The sequence below is a fragment of the Manihot esculenta genome, chromosome 15 (assembly GCF_001659605.2).
Source record: "Manihot esculenta cultivar AM560-2 chromosome 15, M.esculenta_v8, whole genome shotgun sequence".
Taxonomy (NCBI): Eukaryota; Viridiplantae; Streptophyta; class Magnoliopsida; order Malpighiales; family Euphorbiaceae; genus Manihot; species Manihot esculenta.
Genome location: NC_035175.2, coordinates 464422 through 486563, shown reverse-complemented (window position 1 = coordinate 486563; position 22142 = coordinate 464422). Strand labels below are relative to the sequence as shown.

The 22142-nt window shown below is 35.8% G+C and overlaps 1 long non-coding RNA gene and 1 pseudogene across 1 annotated transcript; both read left to right on the top strand.

Annotated features, from left to right (window-relative positions):
- Window positions 1-254: 254 nt before the first annotated feature.
- LOC110602508 lies at window positions 255-2201 on the top strand. Its single transcript, XR_002485977.2, has 2 exons — window positions 255-914; window positions 1755-2201. It is a non-coding gene; the product is annotated as an uncharacterized LOC110602508 (long non-coding RNA).
- Window positions 2202-8775: 6574 nt separating this feature from the next.
- On the top strand, window positions 8776-21819 carry LOC110601958 (annotated as a pseudogene).
- Window positions 21820-22142: the final 323 nt, after the last annotated feature.

Below are 22142 nucleotides of genomic sequence, written 5' to 3'. Positions count from 1 at the left end.
CATACGTTTTTTAATTATAATAATAATTAGTATGAATTAAAAAAGAATTAGGATGTGAATTAATTTTGAATTAAATTAAAATAAATTAATATATTAAATTATTGATAAAATTAAGAAATTTATAATAATAATATAAATGATTTTTTTTAATATTATGAACTTTAATTTTAGAAGAAATGATAAAAAATTTTAAATTTTAAAAAAAATTTTAATTATACTTTAAACTTTAAAAATTTACTAATTAAATTTTGAAGTTTAAAGTTATAACTAATCATATCCTGAATTTTGTTGACTTACAAAATAGCGTGTCAAATGACGTTATAATTTTGTTAATTTAAAATAAAAAATTTAATGTCGGAATACAATTAGAGTAGTATAAAAATTGGAATTTAATTAGCGAATTATAAAATAATAGAGTGCAATTGTAAAAATAAAAAAAGAAAAAATATTTTTATGATTAATTCAAATATTTTTTGGTTCATAGTTATTTTTAGAGTTTTAAATGCCCAAAAATGTGATAAATATATTTATTTTCTGTAAAATATTCTAGAAATATTTTTGTTGTTGCCGAGCTAAACAAAGAAATAAGGAAAAGTAGCATAATAGTTTGGGCATGGACATTCTGGATTGGCTCTTTTCCTGTAGTGCAGCTTTATTGAGATGGGGTAATGAGTTGCGAAACGTCCACAAGCATGAGTTGGCTATTGCATACAAGTCATGTGACAATTAAGGGGCTCTTGTTTACTGGTTGATGTTAATCGGTTCATGGAGGGCAAAGACCTTTTAGCTTAAAGAAGATGATAGAAACACCCGATTTTTTCATCTGGCTGCCACAAATCGAAAGAAAAAGAACCCGTTCTCATGGCTCAAAGATTTTACGGGTCAATGGGTTGAGGATTCTGCAGAATTACAAGGTGCCATCACTTCTTATTTTGCAGATATATTTATGGCAAATTCGGGTTGTGTTGAGTCTATTGTTGAGAATGTGTCAGCTTGTGTCTTTGGATGATAATATGGAACTGATTGCTCCTTATACTGTTGATGAGATTAAATGTGTTGTGTTTAGCACGAAGCCTGCTAAAGCCTCGGGTATGGATGGTTTTAATCCGACGTTTTATCAAAATCATTGGGATATTATTGGTCCTGTGATTACTTCTGCTTGTATTGATTATTTGCAGCAATGTGCTTTCCCATCTGACTTGAATAATATCTTGCTGGTTTTGATTCCTAAGAAGAAAGTCCCTGAAAATATGTGTGATTTGAGACCTATAGCACTATGTAATGGGGTGTATAAGATTATGAGCAAGGCAGAGATTTTTGCCGAATATTATTTCACCCAATCAGTGTGCTTTTATTTCTTACCGCAACATTCTTAACAATAGTATTATTACATTTGAATTGATACATTACTTCTTGAGTAGAAGAAGGGGTATGGAAGACTTTGTCACTCTCAAGATGGATATTTCAATTCAAACACATACGATCGATTAGAATGAACCTACATATCTTCATTTCTCAGTAAAATAGGGTTTAATCAGTAGTGTATCAGTTTGTTGATGAATTGTGTGTCCACAATTAAATATTGGATGAGTCATTTAGAGGAGTGTGTCAAGGCGATCCTATTTCGCCCTATCTTTTCATTTTATGTGATGAAGATTTGATGTGGTTGATTAATTCGAATATTTCTATTGATTTGTGGCAAGGGTGTAAAATTGTGTGTGGTGCTCCATTAATTGATCATCTATTCTTTGCAGATGTTTGTTGGTGTTCCGGGCAGATCAAGGGGAGGCTATGGTGGTTAGAGGGGTGAATGAGACTTATGCACGAGTTTCAGGTCAACTCATTAACATGTCTAAATCATCATGTTGCTTTTCGAGGAATTTTAATGTTAAGCAGAAAAATATTTTTTGTGGTATTCTTGGAGTTGAAGAGAAGGAAGATTTGGAGAATTATTTGGGGCTGCCTACTCGGGTGGGGTTGAATAAGAAAGAAATTCTTGGATTCATCAAATACCGTCTTGTGCAACGTTTGAACTCATGGAAGTATAGATATCTTTCTCGGGCCGGTAAAGAGGTAATACTCAAAACAGTTTTGCAAGCACTACCTAATTATGTAATGAACTTGTTCTTGTTACCCAAGACGTTTTGTAATGAATTGCAGTAACTCATGAATAACTTCTGATAGAGCAAAGATGCGAATCATGATCGGAGTATTAATTGGATGTATTGGGATAGAATATCTAGACCAAAGTTTTTGTAGAGGTCTTGGCTTTAAGAAGTTTCGGGAGTTTAACTTGGCTATGGTTGGTAAACAAGCGTGGTGATTGTTAAACAATCCAGATTCGATTGTAGCTAAACTGTTAAAAGGCCAAATACTTTCTAGTAGTGAGTATTCTTGATTCACAAGTAGACAATAATCCGAGTTTTATTTGGCAAAATATTTGGGAGAGCATTAGTTTTATTAAAAAAGGAGCTTATAAGCATGTTGGTAGTGGTGGTTCCATTTTTATATGGAATGACTATTGGTTATTAGAAAAAGATGATATGAAAATTTCTTCTCCAAAAGCTAATAATGGGAACTGTAACGACCCAGAAACTGGACCGCTACCGGCGCTAGGATTCAGACCGACTTAAGGTCGCCGAAACTCGTAGTAAGTCTACTATGCATCCTGTGTACCTGATAAAATCCCATACATGAACATACATTTTCATATACCAAGCTCGACTTGTGCATTCATCATAAGCGGTATACATAAAACCCACACTAGAGCCCTCATCAAATGCTCTAGTATGGTCAGCATCATATACAACAAGTTTGGTTCACACATCTCAATATTAAAAACATTTACATAAAGATCATACACAAAAGGGATTACAATCTATCAATAGGGCCAAGCACAATACTATCCACATTGCATTATATGTCCACTACTAATCTATTACATCATGCTATACCAAAACTCTGATGACTCTCCCGCAGCTACCTGTGCTCCTGCAAACCTGGGGGTTAGGGGAAAGGGGTGAGCTACTAAAGCCCAGTGAGCAGAATAGTAAAAACAGTTTATAAACATATGCTATCATGAAATGCATCACAACACAAGTAAATCACCTTAAGATGGTATTGTCACCAATAGCCCTCTACATATCCAATAAATGCCCGGCCCTCGACGGAGCTCCTCAGGACTTCCTCTTAAACATAACATAACATGTCCAACTGTGCTAAGGGCGTAGAATGGGCAAGCCCTGGTCTTTCCCTTACATCGTGCCAGGGGCGTAGAATGGGCAAGTCCTAGTCTTTCCGTATCATATCATCACATATCATATCATATCATATCGAGAGTTAATGGATCATCCAATATCCATCCACATTAACAATAAATAATGCAATGCGTCATATTCGTGAATTCTAATACAAACAACCTATTACATATCATGATGCATGAACATGCTTAAAAGTTTGATTGCTTTGAAAATAAAAGAAGTTCTGTTCTACTCACCTCTGGCTGACTCTGGAACAACTAACTCACTGCTAATCACCTCAGTTCCTCAAGTCTGATCCTACACAGGTGGACTCAAATGAGGGACCAAACATACTCTAACATGACTTTAAACATCTCCCCAAAAACCCCTCTAAAACATCATAAAACATGCATAGAAAACAGGCAAAGGAAGGCTGGGCAGGGGACTTTCGGCGGTAGGTTCGGCGGCCGAAGGTCCCTACAGATCCGAAAGTCAGGCACTTTCGGGGGCATGTTCGGAGGCCGAAACTCCCCTCTAGAGCTGAAAGTCCAACTTTCGGAGGCGAGTTTAGGCAGCCAAAACTGCCTCCCCTGGCAGGTTTGGCGGCCGAACCTTGCTTCGGCTGCCGAACCTGGGCCCTCCTGGGTGGCAGAACCTGATTCTGCCATTATGCCCCAAGCCACCAAAACTCCCACAACATGCATCCAACTATTCTAAAATATGCATAAAGACATTTTCAAGCACATAGGGGCATAAAACTAGCCTAAACCCCAACAAATATCAACATAGCATCACATTTATCATTAAACTAACATAAACCCTAACATTTAGATCTACTCTAAACATGCATTAAACACCCTTAAAACATCTTAAAACTTACTTAAAACATATAAAAATGTATGGATCTACACTTACCTCTTGAAGATCGAGAGGAGATGCGATCCAAACTTGGAGATTAGGAGAATAGGTCTCCAAACTTCTAAAACCTTGATTTTAGCTCAAAAATCTTCAAAATAAGGAAAAATCTTATAAAAAACTTGAAGGATTTGAAGGAAAACATAAAATCAACCATAGAAGGGCGAAATCTCACCTATGCCCGAAAATGGAGAGAGAAAACTCGCCCATTTTCGGACAAGGGACCTTTTATAGGTGGCTGGCCAGACCACCTTCGGAGGCCAAAAGAGCTTCCGCAACTCCACCATGTTCGGCTGCCGAATCTGAACTTTTCCTCCATGGTGTTTTCTTTCGAAACTCAATTTTCTTTCTTTGATTAAGACCATAAAAATAGTAAAACATTTTATGAAAACCTTTATTTTCACCCTTCTAAAGGATTCCAACCTCGGGATTCTGGATTCCAACGGAGATTCCGCCGGAAGGTTGGAATTCAGATGCCGGAGCTTAGCCGGGTATTACAGGAACTATTTTTAGTCTCTAATTCAATTGTTAATTATAGATAGAATTTTGCTCTTATTTCTCAGCACTTCTGCCAGCAAGATGTTATTGTGATTTTGTCAATTCCATTAGGCAGGACATGGCAGTATGAAAAAAGAGGTTTCTACTCAGTTAAAAGTGTTTATAAGTATCTCACGGAGGTTCAGTTAGATGCTAGATAGTAGCAGTGAGCACGATTTTGGCAAAAATTCTAGTTGATTTCGGCTCCGCCTAAATGTTTGAATTAGTACGGCGATTGTGTAATGCTATTGTTCGAGTGATTGTAGCTCTGCAATGACTTCAATTAACGGTGCAAAGTGGCTGTTGTTTTTGTCGAGGTAACACTGAGACTGAAACTCATTTATTTCTATAGTGTATGTTTGCTGGACAAGTTTGGACTGCATCTCTGATTGATCTTAGGGGCATTGTGAGGGAGTCGTTGACATATTGGTTTATGAATTGTGTGGATATGTTGTCTTTAGATAATGTTCAGTTGATTATTGTGATCTTATGGGCACTTTGGGAGGTTAGAAATGATTTTATTTAGAGAAATGAGAGAAGCAGCCCTTGTGTTGTGGTTAATCGAGCAAGAATTTCCTCCGTGATTGGATAAGTGCTTGTATTGATGTAACACGTGGACATGTTGTTCATGTTGATGTTTGGCAGCCACCTCGTGTTGGTACTTTGAAGATTAATATCGATGGAACGTATGTGGGTGTTGTTTGTGTAGTTCGTTTGAGAAATGGTAGTTTTGTTCAAACTTTGCAAGTTGCAATTGAGAGAAATCACCATGCATGTGTTGCTGAAGCTATGGCCTTTCGAGAGGCTCTCAGTTGGGTGAAGGAGTTGGGTTGGTCGTCTGTGATTACGGAGTCTGATGCCCAGGTTTGTACATAAGCAATTAGTGGTTCTTTTTATACCGATATTTCTATTTTTGGCTTAGTTATTTAGGACGGTAAACCTCTTGTATCTGATTTGCGAGATGTGAGTATGTCTTTTGTTCGTAGATCTGCTAATAGTACTGCTCATAATTTAGTTACAATAATTAACCGTTCTAATCGTGTAGTGTGGGTAAGTTCACGACTGTGTATTTGTAATCAAATTTTACTTAAAGATATAAGTATGTCCTTTGTAATAGTGCTACTCATAATTTGGTTACAGTAATTAACTGTTCTAATCGTGTGGTGTGGGTAAGTTCATGATCGTGTATTTTTTTTTTTTTGAAATGAGGGTTGGGGATTAGGGGAGTAGAACCTGAAATCTTTCAGATTTATTTAGATACACTTACTATCAGGTTAAGCCTGTGAGTGCTCACGACCGTGTATTTGTAATTAAATTTTGCTTAGAAGCTAATAAAATCCTACAATCTTTTTTACCTAAAAAAAAAAGAAATAAGGAAATAGAGTTATTTATTGCTCACAAGTGAAATTAAGTACAAAATTTGCATTTAATCCTTGTATATGAACCAAAGCACAAGGGGGAAGTTTTTTAGAAAAACTGTTAATTTACTTCGCTGCGGTTCATCTAATCCTCGGTTTATTTGGTTAGGAGTTGATTTAGAGTAGTAGCTGGTGTTTCTCCTCTGTTTGTTGAGCAGTGTTTTGTGTTTGTAAGCCAAAAGGTTGCCTATGCTAGAGATAATAGGCCTTTGGTGATTGGTATCTTGCTGGGTTGATGCAGAAAATGGTACATCGTTTGTTGGATGATCTGCCTTCTGCTCCTTCATTCGGCTTTGGGCCCAGCGGGCAGGCTTCCCTCAAGTCTTGGTTATTTAGGGTATTTATTGCGAATGGGGACGCCTTTGTGGATGTGGACGTTGCACGCATTTGGCTAACGAATGACTATCAACCTCCACAAATTAAAAATATTAGTAATATTTTTACTTGCTAGAATCGATAAATTAAATAGTTGAAGTAATAGACTAGCAATCACGATCTCCTTTGCACATACAAAAGAAAAGAAAAGAAAAGAAAAGAAAAAAAAATCATGATCTCCCTTGATGGGTTCATTTTGCTTTGTCAGAGGCACAGACTACAGATCAGAGACGAGTTTTATTTAGGAACTTTTTTTTAAATAAGTTTTATTTAGGAACTTGATATTAAATGATATTTAATTTATGTGGGAATGGATGATCAGGATTAAGGGATAACGGTGGGGTGGGTTTACGGATTTGGCAAGAAATTTGTAAATTTGAAAGCAGAAAACAATAAAAGACGAGAAAAAGCCAAAACGTTTGTGAAAAAAAATTAAATTTATATTTTGTTTTTTTACAATAAAACTAAAATGGTAAGATTAGTCGATTGGTTTTATTTAATTAATAAAATAATTATTTAATAAAATAATTTTAATCATGTATTCGTCATTACTAAATTCCACCTTATTTATTTTTTTTTGTCAATTATATTTTTTTTCCTATATATTTAAAGATTATGAAAATTAATTTTAAATTAAATTTCATATATTTAAAATTTTATTAGCAATAATTAAAAAATAAAATAACATTTTTTTAAGTTTAACATTATTTAGTTTTTTTCTTAGTGGCTCTTTGAATTATTCATGTAATTTTCAATATTATTGAGAAATAACAAATTCCAATAACCAAAATAAAATTTTGGATACCTTTAAAATTAATTTAAAGATATTATTTTATTTTCATATGTGTTAATAAAATAATTTAAATTTAAGTTCGTACTCACATATTTAGACTGGTGATGAGTGTATATGAATAAATATGAGAGATTTTAGATTTTACTCTTCAATTTTCGATTTCTATTTTAAAAAAAATTAATTTAAGTCTAATAATTCTTTAAAATTGAAAATAGAAAAATAATATAATTGATGAATGATGAGATAATTAAATTTAATAAATATAGTTAAAATAGAATATTTATTTCAAAGAAATATTTTACTAATCGAATAAAAGTTCAAAATTATAATTTATTTTTAATTTTTTTAAATTTATTAAAATTATGATTAATCTTAAAATTTTAATTCTATTGTGAAAAATATTATGATATAAAGATATATTTTTTTAGTTTTAAATTTTTTTTAACAAGTCTAAATGCAAGATGCAAACTTTTATACTTTGTTTGGCTTAAATTCAAAATTTAAAATTTTATAAAATTTAATTAAATTTCATAATTTAAGTGTTTGATTTGAATAAAATTTAAAATTAAATTCTATGAATGAAATTTTGCGGAATTGATTATAACGGAAACAAATTATTTTCACATTTTATAGAATTTGATATTAACTCCACAAAATTTACATAAACCATAATTTTATATCAAAATATCCATATCAATTAATATTATTTTCACCATCCTGTTTATTATATTTAACTAAAACCTATTACTTTAAAAAAAATTAAAATAATAAATTTAGTTTCCCATTTATTTACTTTAATATATAAGATTACTATATAAAATATTTTTTTCTAACTTTATAATATTTAATTTCATTATATTTTTAATAACGATGCTACTTATTTTAGTATATAAATCTTCGAGATGTATAAATTTTATTTTATATTTATTAATACACTCTATCATATAATTTTTTTAATTATTTTAAAATTATTATTTATTTTTTTAGATTATAATAACATATAAATTAATTATTATAATTTTATTTTTAAAAAATTTCTCTTAATATTTAATAAAATTTAATATATTTAAAAGGAATATAATTAAAAAATTAATAAAAAAATTATATTTTATAAAAAAGTAAAATAAATAAAAGTTATAACAGAGGAATATATTATTAATGGCTATATATATTTAATAATTTTTATAAATTCATTAAATATAAATTTTTTGATAGACAAATAATTTTTTTATTTTATTATGAAGAAATGAAATAAATATATTTTAATTATGAAATATATTAAATATGAATTAGGGTATAATTTAATTAAATTTTATATTTTAAATTGTGTTATAAATTCCACTGAGAATTCAGTAAAAAAAAACTTTGGAGAATAAAATAATGAAGTAGAAAAATTAACAGAAGAAGAAAAATAATAATCTGCGTGTCACCCACAATCACATGCCAATAACTATAAAGCCCACCGGGTGTGGGCTATCGTCCATCAGTTCCACTGGTATGCCTCTCCACCTGCAGCCTGCAGAGCTCTCCGTGCCCACATCTACAAGACAAAAGAAAAAAGAACTCCATGGCTGTAAAAACTGATGAAATATTAACCAAAATCAAACCCCAAAAAGGTTAAAAAACATCGCGTTTCATGCACAATACAAAACGAAAGATCAATTCAACTTGTTTCGTTGTTCTTTGTTCTTCCTCCTACTTGGTAGTCTCTGCCCTTTTTCCAAAGGCCACAAAGAAAACAGCCAAGCTAGATTTCTCGCTTCATAGTGACATAGAATCTCATTATCCGCGTAACCAATTTGGGAATTTGCCTTATTGCCACCCTGTTCTGCTTTCCACCACCGCTAAATTCGACAGCTATTTCAGGCAAAGAAGAAACGAAAGCACAAACTACCACTCAGTAATGGCATCAGATGGCAGAGCAGCAGCGCACTCACAGCAACAACTGCACCACAACCATAACCTTCACCGAGCAGCCCAGTCCTCGGGCACCAGCGGCTTGAGGACTCACAATATCGAGTCAGTAAGCAAAGCGATTGCCCAGTACACAGTGGACAAGCAGCTCCATGCGGTTTTTGAGCAATCAGGCAGGTCCGACAAGTCGTTTGATTACTCTGGATCTGTAAGAACCACTAACCAATCAGTCCCTGAACAGAAAATCATACTGCCTACCTCTTCAAAATCCAACGGGGTGGCCATATCCTGCCTTTTGGGTGCACGTTCGCTGTCGACGAAGGTTCTTTTAGGGTTATTGGGTACAGCGAAAACGTGTGTGAAATGCTCAGTTTAACGCCGCTAATCAGTCCCTTCTCTAGAGAAACCGGAATCCTTTCTGTTGGAACTGATGCGCGTACTCTTTTCACGTCCTCGAGTGCGGTTTTACTGGAAAAGGCATTTGGGGCAAGGGAAGTCACGTTACTGAACCCTCTTGGATTCACTCCAAGAACTCAGGGGACCCTTTACGCAATTTTACACAGGATTGATGTTGGGATTGTTATTGATTTAGAGCCTGCTAGGACGGGGGACCCTCATTTATCTATAGTTCGGTGTCACACTGCTAAGGAGGTCAAATGGGGTGGCGCAAAGCATCATCCAGAGGACAAGGATGATGGGCAGAGGATGCATCCACGTTCTTCATTCAAGGCATTTTTTGGAAGTAGTAAAGAGCCGGAGTTTACCATGGGAGAATGCGAAATGGATGCTATTCATTCTTTGCAGCTCATTCTTCGAGACTCATTTAGGGATGTTGAAGCAACCAATTCCAAGGCTGTTGCAGATACTCAGATTGGGATCTGGAGGTTGCAAGGGAGGATGAATTCAACTCAGTTGCAAGAGAAATGGTAAGGTTAATAGAGACTGCAACTGCTCCTATATTTGCTGTAGACGTTGATGGCCGCATAAATGGGTGGAATGCAAAAGTTGCTGAATTGACAGAACTCTTAGTTGAGGATGCTACGGGGAAGTCTTTGGTTCCCGATTTTATTTATAAGGAATATGAAGAAGCTGTTGACAAGCTTCTTTCTCATGCTTTAAGTGGTATCATTTTTCACTTCTAACATATTTCCTGATTTTATGAAGCTGCTAGTGGTGTATTTTCGCTCTTTAATTATATTGAACAATCAGATCTGTGCCTTAGAAGGAAAACTCTACCCTTTGTTTGGATTGATGGAAATGTAGAGAAGAGGCAAAGAAATTAAATTTCTAGTCTTTCCCTTGTTCGGACAATAAATGGAGGATCGAAAAGAGGAAGAAAGAAGGATTGGTGGGGGTGGGGAGAAATTTAATTTCCCAAATTCGCTTTAACTCACAACATTTATCTCCATTTGAAAGGGAGGAAATTGAGATAGTTACATACTACTTATATTAAAATTACTTAGATACTCTTAACAGCACATAAACACAAAATCACATCTCATGGATATCAAAACAATTAGAAAAATAAATTGGTTTCTCTTCTTTTCTTTTCTCTTTAATTTCTCTTCATTTTCACTCCACAATTATGGATCCAAACAAAGGGATAGAACACAGGTATTTTCTTTTCTCCTAAACTATTGGAATTATCGAAGTGAAAAGATAGGAGAGTTTTGAAATCCTGGGGACTGTGGAAAGGTTCACATAGCATTGGGAAGCATAGTGGCTCTCTTGAAGTGCTAAGTAGAGAACATTTGATGGTTTCACATGCGCCGAATACCTGAAATACATTTTTTATGATTAAAATATTTTAATTTAAACTATAGGATTTTAATATAGAATATAGTAGTAATGCAGCTACTCATCCTTCTTGAGTTTTCACTACATTTAATTTGAGAAAGTAAAGTGCTGATGTAACAAATGTGGTGATGAGGACAGTTTCTTCAAAATCAGCTACAATAAACAAAGGGGTCGAGGATTTCGGGCTGGATTGAGAAACCAATTTCTTACAACTTCTAGGTGACTATTGAGATAAAGTTTTCAGTCAAATTGTAATTGGGAATATGTATATAGCCAATTTGGAAGAAATATTAAAATGGAAAAGACGATAATCTAGTGGAATAGCATCACTCTCTTGAATCTTGGGCATCATCCCTGAGAAAGAAAATTAAAGAATTCTCCTGACATTTCAAAAATAAGACCACTAAATTATGTGCACACTTTTTTTCTAAGCGAATATTAGTTCGATATGTAGGCTATCCAAGGAGATGATTGAATTACTTCTGAGGAATGGGTCTCTAGTACTCTAAAAATGCGGCTAATTAAGCAGCTATAAGGTTCCTTGAGTTAGAAGTCCCCAAGTCCCTGTACTCTAAAGAGGCTAATGACTAAGCTGCATAATGTCTAGATCTAGACATTTAGCTTACAAGTAAAACTCAGGTTTCTTAATTAGAAGTACTCTTAGGACTAAGTGTGTATTCTAAGGCCTACGAGGTTCCATGAATAAAGGAGTGAAAATGACAATGGAGAGTTATTCTCATTTCTAGTTGGTTTTAGTACTTGACCACCCTGGTAATGAAACCAGGTAACAAAAGACTTCTCATTTCTATTTTCACATGGTCATTACCTAACACACATGGAATGAAAGTAAAATCTTCATTTGCACTTTGGTTTTTCATTTCCTATAAGCACTAGGTACCTAAAGCTGCAGCTGACCAAGCTGTTATATTTCTAGTGAGCTTCCAAACTGCATATTAAGTGATATAGTTCTAGAACCAAGAAGTTTTAAGGACTAAGACAAAACTAAGTCTCTAAAAGAATGAGAAACAAACTCTGAAAAGGAGAGAGATGCATTCTCAGAATTAGGAGATATTAATTCTCAAAAGAACTTCATTAAATCTCAGTTGTGACGTTTGTGCTATGTTTGAACCAACTGTGGAGAAGGGAACGTCCAGCCATTCGACCTATCCACCCTACCTGTTAAAAAGTGGGTCACATTTAAACAGTAGCGACTTCTTCAAAGGCACAAGTGTTGTTTATTAAAAATAATAATGCAGGATTGGATGAAGATTAAACTTAGAAATTTTAATCATCAAGTCCTCATATCTGACAAAAGAGTGGCTACCATTTGCTTTTCCCTTCTTTTTCTTGTTTTCTTATAGTTTTTCTAAACTTTGCCTTAGTTTTTTTTTTTTAATTTTATTTTTCCATGTTCACTGAGGTTCATTTGGTTCTGTCATGCTGATGTCTCCATATAAATGATTCATTGTTCACTTGCTCTCCGTATGCAATTTTTGTATTTGTTTCTCTAATATTACTTTAGAAATTGAAGAAAACTCAGGCTATAATTGCTAAAGGAAATCTGATGGATTTGTTATACTCTGGTGCCAATATGAACAATGTCTCAGATCTTGTACCAACAATCTAACAACTGCTGTGGGAGCCGGGAGGAGTTTTGATATAAGATAGCAACAGAAAACAGAAAAAGTAAAAAAAAGAAAAAAAGAAGAGAAGAAGAAGAAGAGGAAGAAAACCTAAGTTTGGAATAGAAACATCTTGTGGTTGAATTGACGGCTTATTGATCTGTGGTAGCTTATTTTATCACTGAAATTTAACAAATGCAGGGGAAGAAGATAAGAATGTAGAGATAAAGATGAGGATATTTGGCTTTGAACATCAAAAGAAGGCTTTTTTTTTTTTTTTTTTTTTTTGGTGGTGAATGCTTGTTCTAGCAAAGATTACAGGAATAATACAGTTGGAGTGTGCTTCGTTGGTTGATAGCGGTTGTCGAAGCCGTAAAAAATAAACCTATTATCAATCAACAAAACAATTTGTAGATAGTGGCAATAGGGTCGAACCACAGGAATTTGACACTACGGATCTTCGTAATATAAATAACAAAAATAAAAAGAGGGGGGTTTGTTTGAGACGATAGTAGACTAGAATTAAAACTGAGTAAAAGAAAGCAATAATTAAAAAGATGAGTAAATCAATGGGAGAAGGGCTCTAGTTGATGTATGGATCTATTTCAGTTATTTAGAATTGATCATTGATTCTTCGATACTCCTATTTATTACAATAAATTAGTTTAGGGTGTGGAAGACGCTCCTCACAACCAAATTACTCCTTATTTTTAGTTTGACTAGGAAACGTTCCCTAATCAAACACTAGTTAACAAGTTGCCAAGGAACGTCCTTGGGGTTTTTTACTTTTCAACTGTTAACTGCATCAAGACTTAGAGAAACCTAATTCTAACATTGCCAACCGCGTGGTCAAGTTTAGATTATGCAACCAAGTGTGCTTGTGTTTAAACAATCTAAGCAATTACAGACCTAAATTATTTAAACTAACAATTTATCACTTATGCAATTAAAAGCAACAGGCCTTAATTAATTTTAATAACAAAGCAATAATAGCATGAAGAATAAGTTGCATAAATATTGAAAAATAGAAGCTTAACAATGGAGTTTTAAATCTCCCAATTCATCACAAAACTGAAATTTCCCAACTTCAACTAGAAAAGAAGATGTTTAGCCACTCATGGTGGACAAAAATACACAAAAAGAAAGAAGAAAGGTAGAGGAAGAGGGCTGCCGAAATCCTTGAGAGAATCTGAATTAATTTTGCTGGTTGGTTGCTGTTCCTCTTTATAGGTGAAGAGTCCTAATCCCAATTAGGATTTGGAATCCTAATTTGACTTGGTCTTTTGTAGTCTTTTATTCCTTCTTTGCCTTTGTATTTAATCATGAATAAATCTTCTTTTGGAGAAAGTCTTCCTTTGGAGTGGCTCTTGGAGTTGTCATAGGATTGGTCTTGTGGTGTTTGAAGTAGGATAAGACTCCAATACTTTTTAAATTCTGAATTTTCTTTTTCCTGCGCTGCTGGACTCTTCTGGGTCAGTTTGATTTGGGCAGTTGATTTGCCCAAATCGCTTGCCCAGATCGTTTCTGCAAGTCAGTCCCAGTTTTCTGCTTCAGCTTTCTGCAAGTGATTTGGCCAAATCACTTCGGCCCAATCGATTTTCCAGCTTTTTCTGCAATTTTTCTCCAAGTTTCCAGTTTTCTCCTTTTCTGCAAAAACATCATAAAAACATAGATTAAACTAGAAAAATGTGTATTTAAATAGTAATAAAGATAATAAAAATGTGGCTAAATTATGCTTGATCAAATACCCCCACACCTAACCTTTTGCTTGTCCTCAAGCAACAAATAACTTAGTCAATCAAGCCCTTCTTTCTTTTAAGCCTAAGTACCACTTAATCAACCCCCCCTAGACTCCCAAATTGAAGCACTACAGTGTAGAGTACATTCATTAAGGTTGTCATCTCCTTTCCTTGTTTTCCCTCACCTACCATGGCCAAGAGAGTGGTAAGATCATGCTCTTTCTTTAGTTTTTGGCTTTATGCAACCCCCCAAGAGTGACTTGCCCTTCTTTTTGAGCATTTTTATTTAGCAGCACTTTTTATTCTTGCCTGAACAAATCACCAACCTTTTTACGCGAAGGTGCATATTGGTGATACCCACCCCCAATTACTCAGTTGGTCACTTGTTCAAGTGGCTACTAGCTCTGTTCATAGTCTTTGACCATCGAAACAGTTTATGTTTTGTGCTTTTTGATTTTGCTGAGTTTTTCTTTTTTTTTTTTTCTTTTCATAACAGTTTGGGCAAATCAGCTCTCAAGGTGTTGCACTTAGCTTTATTTCCCTTTACATGCATTTTTAGATTTTATTTTTCTTGACCACAGCAAGTTTAAAGATTCAATTCAAGAGAAAAACTCTCTAAGTGAAGGTAACCCACTGCAAATGATTCAATTTAGGCTTAAAGGGTTGGAAAATTTAATGGAGTCATGAGATAGGAAGCTTTTTTAACTTTGTCATCTATGTTGGGTAGAGTAAAGGCTAAAACAAAATCTGTGTGTATGTGTATGTGTGCAGAAGTGAATATGAGTGCAAAAAGAAAAGTGTGTGAGAAAAAAATTTGGTGTGTGTAACAGGGTAAAAAGATGCAAAAAGAAGCAAAAAAGATAGCAAAAGATAGCAAAGGATAGTGCAAAAATATTCCCCCAGTACCCCCACATCTAGTCTAAACATTGTCCTCAATGCAAAACATATAAAGAGAAAAATAAGAGAGAAAGGGACTCCCTGGGGTGGTGATTTGGCCAAATCAGTGGCCAAATCAGGTGTGATGTTGGTCTGCAGGTATGAAGTGTTGAACCAGTAGCTGCAGCATGCTTTCCATGTGTATGATTCAGGCCTCCATTCTGTCAAGATGAGATTCTGCAGATTGATTAGCTGTTGGAGGTTCTGCTGATTTGGACAGTGATTTGGGCAAATCACTTGGCCAAATTGCCTCCGCTGGGTTGCCTCCCAGTAGCGCCCTGGTTTAAAGTCGCAGGCCGGACTTTCCCAACTTGATCAAGGCTCAAGTAATTGGGGGAGAGAAAAGGGTCCTAACAGAATTAAGTAAGAAGTGCAACACACCTTTCGTTTTGGTTATAACCCATTCTATTTCTTTCATGTACTCATGAAGTAACATGATTAGTTTCTCCTCTTTCAAGTGAGGTGTGCCTCTAGCCTTTATGTTTGAATTTTTGAGGTGATTGGGCAGCACTTCAAACTCCAATTCATATTTCTCCATAAAAGGTGGCTGCAATCTGGTACTGAATTTGGGCAAATCGAATTCTGGTTGCACTGATCATTTGGGCAAATCAAAATCTGTCTGCACTATTGATTTGGGCAAATTGAATTCTGCCTGTTCAAGTGATTTGGGCAAATCGCCTTTGGACCAGTCTGTGCAGCATGCTGTCTCTTCCATTTCTGTTTCTTTCAAATTTTTCCTGTTCTCCTCATCCTCCTGGCTGGTGTCCCTTGGTATTTGTTTGACAGCATCAAGCAAAGGTATATTGATCTCCACTTTGCGAAAGGTTGCAAGTATTTCTTTCTTTCTTTTTCTTTTTGTGATCTTGCAAATCTCTTTGGGAAGGGGGGAGGTACCTTAAATTTTCCTTCTGGTTGCTGATCTGCCTTGGTCTGTTTGGAGCTGGATTCTGCCTGGGTCGTTGATTTGGGAAAATCGCCTTCTGTCTTCTCTGAGGATTTGGGCAAATCACCACTGCTGGGCAGTATTGTCTGTCCATCGATTGGGTCTGCGATTTGGGCAAATTGACTCTCTGGATCACTTTCTAGCAGTTTCTCCTCAGCACCTGGTTTCTGTATTTGGGCAGATCGTTGCTCAGTTCTGCTGTCTTGAAGCTCTTTCCCGCTTCTTAATGTGATGGCACTAGCATTCTGCCTTGGATTGATCTCAGTTTGGAAAGGTAGCTTTCCTTATGATTCAAGCTTACCCATGGATGAGGCTATTTGGCCCACTTGTTGCTCAAGGTTTTGTACCGTGTTTGCTAAGGATTTCACGATCTCTTCAAGGGGTGTATTGGACTTTTGAGGTGCTGCTTGGGCTGGATTCCGTTGCTGATAGCTCGGATATTGATTGGCCCTTGCATAACTAAAATTTGGATGGTCCTTCCAACCTGGGTTTTAGGTGTTAGAATAGGGATCGTATCTTCTTTGCCCATTAAATCCTCCAACTGCATTGACTTGTTGGTCCTCTTCTTGAAGGGAAGGGCATAGGTCAGTTGGATGGTTTATGTATGTTTGCACATATTCCACATGGTTTGGGTTGCTGAATTTGCTGGACTTGTTGGGCTTGTCCCACAACAAGGCTATGGACAGCATTGGTGAGATCAGAGATTTGGGATGCTAAAGTGGATGTACTCACCTCATTCACCCTTCTTGGTGGCTGTTCTTGGTCTCCAAATTGGTGCGAGGCTGCTGCCATGGTGGAAATTAAATCCCTTATGGCTTGAGGTGACTTGTCTTCAATTGATCCTCCACATGCTGCGTCTATGAACTTTCTTTTCGAAGGTAGCAAACCTCCATAGAAGTATTCGATGGGTGATTTGTCAGAAATGTTGAGGGCAGCTTGTGCACAACCTTTTGAATCTTTCCCAATATTTATATAGCTCTTCATAATCCTTTTGCTTGATGCAAATGCCAATAGCTTTTGAGTTTGGAAAGTATTTGCTCAAGAAGGCTCTCACCATCTCAGCCCATGAAGTGATGGATCCAGATGGTAAATAGAACAACCAATCTTTGGCAAAATCATCAAGAGAAAAGGGAAAAGCTCTTAATTTAACATGCTCTTCGGAAATACCTTGAGACCTCATTGCTGAGCACATAATGTGAAATTCTTTAAGGCGCTTGTGTGGATCTTCATTTTTCAGACCTCTGAATTTTGGAAGGAGATGAATTAATCCGGTTTTGAGCTCAAAAGGGGCTGCCAAAGGTGGGTAAGTTATGCACCATAGTGCTTGATCATCCAAGGGTGTTGCTAGTTCGCGGATAGTTCTTTCTTGTGCCATTGGAGCTCTTGCCTCAACATTTTTAGCTTCAAATTCAGCAAGGACAGCAGCTGGTTCAAGAGTAGTAGCTGCTGCATTTTCTGCCTCTTTAGGTGCTGCTGTGACTGTCTTTATAGCAGCTCGTTCAGCTACTGTTTTAAGGGCTGGTTCTGGGATTTTGTTAGCAAAAATTTCTGGGTTTTGGGCTGGTTCTGGTGCAGTTTTAAAGGCTGGTTTTGAGTGCAGCAGCTTGTGCAGCAACAGATTCAACAAGTGCAGCATGTACAACAATTTCAGCAATTGGTTCAGCAGGTACAACAACGATTTGTGCAGCAGATGCAACAGTGATTTGTGCAGTAGATATAGCAGCAAGTGTAGTAGGTTCAGCAAATTCTGCAGTAGGTGCAGCAGATTGGATGGCAGATACCAGATTTGTTGTTGTTGCTGATGAAGATGGTTTTGAGGCTTGGTTCCTCAAGTTTGCTTGCTTCCTCAAGCTTCTAGCAGTACATTCAATTTCTGGATCATAAAGAAGAGCTTCTTTACGATTAGCCCTGGTCATAAAAAGAAAATACATAGAGGGCTGCCGAAATTCTTGAGAGAATCTGAATTAATTTTGCTGGTTGGTTGTTGTTCCTCTTTATAGGTGAAGAGTCCTAATCCAATTAGGATTTGGAATTCTAATTTGACTTGGTCTTTTGTAGTCTTTTATTCCTTCTTTGCCTTTGTATTTAATCATGAATAAATCTTCTTTTGGAGAAAGTCTTCCTTTGGAGTGGCTCTTAGAGTTGTCATAGGATTGGTCTTGTGGTGTTTGAAATAGGATAGGACTCCAATACTTTTTAAATTCTGAATTTCCTTTTTCCCGCGCTGCTGGACTCTTCTGCGTCAATTTGATTTGGGCAGTTGATTTGCCCAAATCACTTGTCCAGATCGTTTCTGCAAGTCAGACCCAGTTTTCTGCTTCAGCTTTCTGCAAGTGATTTGGCCAAATCACTTCGACCCAATCGATTTTCCAGCTTTTTCTACAATTTTTCTCCAAATTTCCAGTTTTCTCATTTTCTGCAAAAATATCATAAAAACATAGATTAAACTAGAAAAATGTGTATTTGAACAGTAATAAAGAACATATCCAAGGCAATTACAGGGCTATTGTTCATGGTCCAAATCCTTTGATCCCTACAATATTTGCTTCAGATGAAAACACATGCTACTTGGATTGGAACACTGCAATGGACAAGCTCACAGGGTGGACCTGAGGGGAAATTATTGAGAAGATGTTGATTGGGTAGGTTTTTGGCAGTTGCTGTTGGCCCAAGGGTCCAGATGAATTGACAAAATTCATGATGGAGCACAATGCAATTGGTGGACAGGATACAGACGAGTTTCAATTTTCCTTCTTTGACCGGAATGGAAAATTTGTGCAGGCTCTTTTGACTGCAAACAAAAGAATAAATATGGGCGGCCAGATTATAGGAGCCTTCTGCTTCTTGCAGATTGTGAGTCCTGAGTTGCAGCAAGCTTTAAAAGTTCAGAAGCAACAGGAGAAGAAATTCTTTACAAGAATGAAAGAGCTGGCTTACATTTGCCAGGAAATTAAAAGAAAACCTCTAGGTGGTATTCGGTTTACAAGCTTGTTGTTGGAGGCTACAGGTTTGAATGAGGATCAAAAGCAGTTTCTTGAAACAAGTGCTGCTTGTGAGAAGCAGATGTTGAAGATCATTTGAGATGTTTATCTGGAGAGTATTGAAGATGGGTGATTTTTTCCTTTAAGGAATTGTTGGAATTTGTGGATTGCAAAAGAAATATTTCTGCCACAGCTGGCACTTCATTGGGCGAGAGTCAGGAAGCAATATATTAATATATCAGCAGCTCAAATTGAAAGTGAAAAAATATCTGCTATATAGATGAATATAATCCTTGGACTGACTTGTGACTATACTACTCAAAAGTTTTAGTAATAGTGCGCTGTTCAATTCAGGGTGCATATTTGGTTTTGAGAATACATACAAGTTTCCTGAACTTCAGGGTTACTGTATTCTATATATTTATTTTTGCATCTGAGCCTCCAGTGTGCATGTTACTAATGAGAGAATTTTATTTGCTTTTGAGCTAGTTCACTGGAGCTTGAGAAGGCTGAATTCTTACTTGGGAGTGTCATAGATGCTGTAGTTAGCCAAGTAATGTTATTGCTGAGAAAATGAAATTTACAATTGATTCATGATAGTCCAGAGGGACTAAAATCTCTGAGCTGTATATGGTGATCAGGTGAGAATTCAACAGGTTTTGGCTGATTCCTTGTTGAATTTGGTACATTGCGCACCATCTGCAGAAGGATGGTTAGAGATTCACGTTCCCAGCACTGAAGCAAATCTCTGGTGGACTTGCTGTTGTGCATACAGAATTCAGGTATGTCATCCTTGCAGTCCTTTTTGCATATTGTTTTTGAATGATGTCAAATATTTAATAAGTAAAAGAGCCCAACAAGTTTGATAGATTTTTATTCTCTCTAACTCTCCCTTCCTCCTTTTTCACTTTAAATCACTTTCCAGAGTTTTGTCATAGTCCTGGTATTAGTAAAAGTCAAAGCTTTATTCAGATAATTTATGTTGTGAAACTGTGATGACTTGCCATAAACTTTCTTAATCGGCCAGCAAATTATTATGCCTTTATTTCTTTCTCACTCCTAATGGTTAGATATTCAGTTGTGGAATCATGGTTATGAATGAGGGGTTCTTATTTTTTGAAATGACTTTTACATGTGAGTGTGTGTGTGTGTTTTTGTATAATGTCTAACCAATCTCCAGGTTGTGAACTTTTGACTGCAAAGTGGGTTTGGGAAATAAAGTTAAAGAGTCGATTACAAAAAAAAAAGCCCTTTGGTCTCATTTTTTAAAAAACTCACCAGTTTAATATTTAAGCTCTATACAATGACAAATCAGAAGCGATTGCTGCTTTCCATGCTATTGATAGTTTGCATTCAAGCATGAGTTAGTTCAGGGTCAGCAATAGGAATCAGAGAAAGGGCAGTTTAGTCAACAATCGTGACCATGGGAACATTTTCTCGGTTGCCACATTACAGTCATTTTATAGATCAAAACCATCATTTTACACGGAGACTAATCCTTTACAGTTATTTTTCGTCAATAAAGTACTGAAACACTGAATTAGAGAAAAGAGCAGATCAGTATGATAGGAACAAAGAGTGAGAGGGTTTGGATTGGACCAGACCTGTCTGAGTTTCAAGCCTAAGATATTTTCATAAGAGAAATTATGGAAATTAATTTGTGTAGGTCTGTAGGTCAGTTGTGTAACTTTTGTTGATTAACTTGGTGAAGGATGGTGCTCATTGCTCAACAATACAGTAGCTGATTTTCACAAATTCTCTATTTGATGTTTTTGAAAGATGGTTTGCCCTGGTGAAGGTTTTCCTCCTGAATTAGTTCAAGATATGTTCCACCGCAGTCAATGGACAACTGAAGAAGGTCTTGGGCTTAGCATGTACAGGAAGATTTTGAAGCTTATGGAAGGTGAAGTCCAATAAATCAGAGTCAGAAAGATGTTATTTCTTAGTTATCCTTGATCTTCCCTTGCCTCGGAGAGTTGTAAAAAGTGACGACTACCATGTTTAACCCTGAAGATTTTCTAAAGAGCTTTCACAATTTTGACTCTGGTATTGGTGATGCAACTCATGAGGATCATTTCAAAATGACGCCAGATTCATCTAATATCTGGGTAATATACAACCGCTTCATTCCATCCGTTTCAAGCATGCTTGATGCTTGTTCACCGACCCTAGCCTGAATCACCAACCTAGCTATGCTGGGTCGCTGATACACGTTTGCCTACCAGTGCAATGGTCTCATTGATAGGTTTTGGCCCATACTTGAATGTGGCAGTGTTCTGTCATCTAATCAAGAAGCAATGCATGGTTCTCAGTAAGATTTTTGTGGAGTACTGAAGTTGGACCAATTTGCAGCTCTTTCCTCAACCTGCTGCAAGTAAATATTTATATCATATATTCTCAAGTTCCCATAGTTAACACAGCTTATATCAGGCAACCTCTACTCCTCCAGGTTGTCTTCTTTTTTTTTTTTTTTTTTTTTTTTGTTCTGATATTTTTCATTTTTCTTCTGTGTAATAAAGTGAAATTTACATCTCTGATAGTTTAAATAAGAATTCTGGCTACCTCATATATGCATTTCCCCGTCTGTTGGATTTTACGGCCAGGTTATCATGGTTAGCAGTTGATTAATTTCTTAATTAATTTATTCTTATATATGTGTATGTATGTTGAATGACAATGCTACAAAGTATTTGAAATTGAAAATGTATATGCTTAAGGTTATCCGCCTAATGGTAGCCAGCACATGTTTATGGGTGGACAGAAGGATGCAAGTTGTGGATCCTCTTTAAGCTTTTTCAACGTTGAAAAATTCTAATTTTATGGTAATTTTTTATCTGCTGCAATTGAACAATTTGAACTATCACTTGTTTCCCTTATGACGATTGTTGTTATTATTATCATTATTAAGAGGAAGAGAAGAAGATTTGGCTTGG